This window comes from Apodemus sylvaticus, chromosome 2 (genome assembly GCF_947179515.1).
Source record: "Apodemus sylvaticus chromosome 2, mApoSyl1.1, whole genome shotgun sequence".
NCBI lineage: Eukaryota > Metazoa > Chordata > Mammalia > Rodentia > Muridae > Apodemus > Apodemus sylvaticus.
The window spans coordinates 38,027,907-38,029,636 of record NC_067473.1 but is presented as its reverse complement, the minus strand read 5'-3'; the positions used below and the strand labels follow the sequence as shown (position 1 = coordinate 38,029,636).

At 36.3% G+C, this 1,730-nt stretch overlaps 1 pseudogene; it reads left to right on the top strand.

The window, feature by feature from the left end:
- The first annotated feature begins 693 nt into the window (after nucleotides 1-693).
- LOC127677347 (60S ribosomal protein L19-like) lies at nucleotides 694-1,271 on the top strand (annotated as a pseudogene).
- Nucleotides 1,272-1,730: the final 459 nt, after the last annotated feature.

The window sequence follows — 1,730 nt, the reverse complement described above, 5'->3', positions numbered from 1 at the left end:
TCTTGAGTTTAATAGACTCCAGTTTACCTCCCTTCCCCAGACACTTCAAATCATGTTTCCCTGTCATTCCTATGCATACCGTCTGTCCTCAGTCTCCTGTTTATCAGCTTTCAAAACTAAATCAATCTTTGCAACATCCAGTACAATATAAAAAAGACTATCTAGGACACTGAATTTGGACTGGTATAATAACCAGCAGCGGGTTAACTCCAAATTCAATCTGTCATTGCCCAACAATAATGGTATATTTATTTTAAGGGGAAATTGTCTTCCACTTTGGAAAAATAGAGTCTTTGTAATTTGAGACATTAACAACTTCAATGTTAGACCTGACACTCTGAAACTTCTAGAGGAAAAGTGGGATATAATGTAGATATAATGAGTTTGTAGGATAGGTGAGGGCTTTCTGAGTAATATTCTAGTCATGTAAGAAATTAAGCCAACAATCAAAAATGGGATATCATGAAACTAAAAGGTTTCTGTACAGCAAAGAATATTGTTACCCAAAGGAAGAGACAGGCCACAGAATATACATCTGACAATTTCTGATTGTAATATACAAAGAATTAAAAAAGTAAAACATCATAAAAGGAAATAACTCAATTTAAAAATGAATTATGGAAGCAAGCAGATACTTCTCAAAAGAAGAAATAGTAATGTGCACTAAACACTTGAAAAAATGTTCAATGAGCCATGACTTTACTCAGGTTACAGAAGAGGCTTCCCTCTAGTATTCTCTGCTGTGGTAAATGATGTTCTGTATGGACCCTAATGAGACCAATGAAATTGCTAATGTCAGGTCAGCAGATCTGGAATCTGATCAAAGATGGGATGATAATCTGCAAGCCTGTGACTGTCCATTCCTGGGCTCCATGCTGGAAAAACACCCTGGCTTGGTGAAAAGAAACACATATGAGTATACAGAATCAGAAGGCTACTGCCTACTCTAGGATGCCAGAGAAGGTGATCTGGATGAGAAGAATGAGGATCCTATGCCAGCTTTTCAGGAGATACCAAGAAACTAAGAAGACCAACCTTCATATGTATCACAAACCATACATACCTGAAGGACAAAGGGAATGTATTAAAAAACAAGAAGGTTCTCATGGTATGAGCACATATTGAAAGCAGACAAGGCCTACAAGAAGCTTCTGGCTAAGGCTCACCGATCTAAGACCAAGGAAGCACTGAAGCAGAGGGAGGAATGCCTCCTGATGAAGAAGGGAGAGACCATCAAGGCTCTGTCCAAGGAGAAAGAGACCAAGAAATAAAGCTTGCCTCATGTCTGTACTTAATGGTCTGGCTGTAACCTCATATGGATCAGTAATAAAACAAACAACAAACAAACAAACAAAAAGCCTAAAAATTGAAAATAAGAGAAAGAAAGGAAAACTGTTCAACATCGTTACCTAGCTGGTAAATGGACATTACAACTACATCAAAGGGGAAGAAAAATGAACCACACATAAACAATGAAATTTTATTCATCTATAAAAGATTTCTAATCATGAGTTTTGTAGATAAAATGAATGTATCTGTACAATATTATATTATTTGTGTAATTCAAACTCACAAAGTCAAATGTTGTATGTTCTCTGTCATGTGTTGTGGAGAGCACAGCTCTGGGCTGTGAGGTGTTAGGCAAGTAGGATTACAACAAAAGATTTGTTTGTTTTGAATATGATCAGTTTATTCAAACAAAAATTGTATTATGCTAATATAAAAGTTAG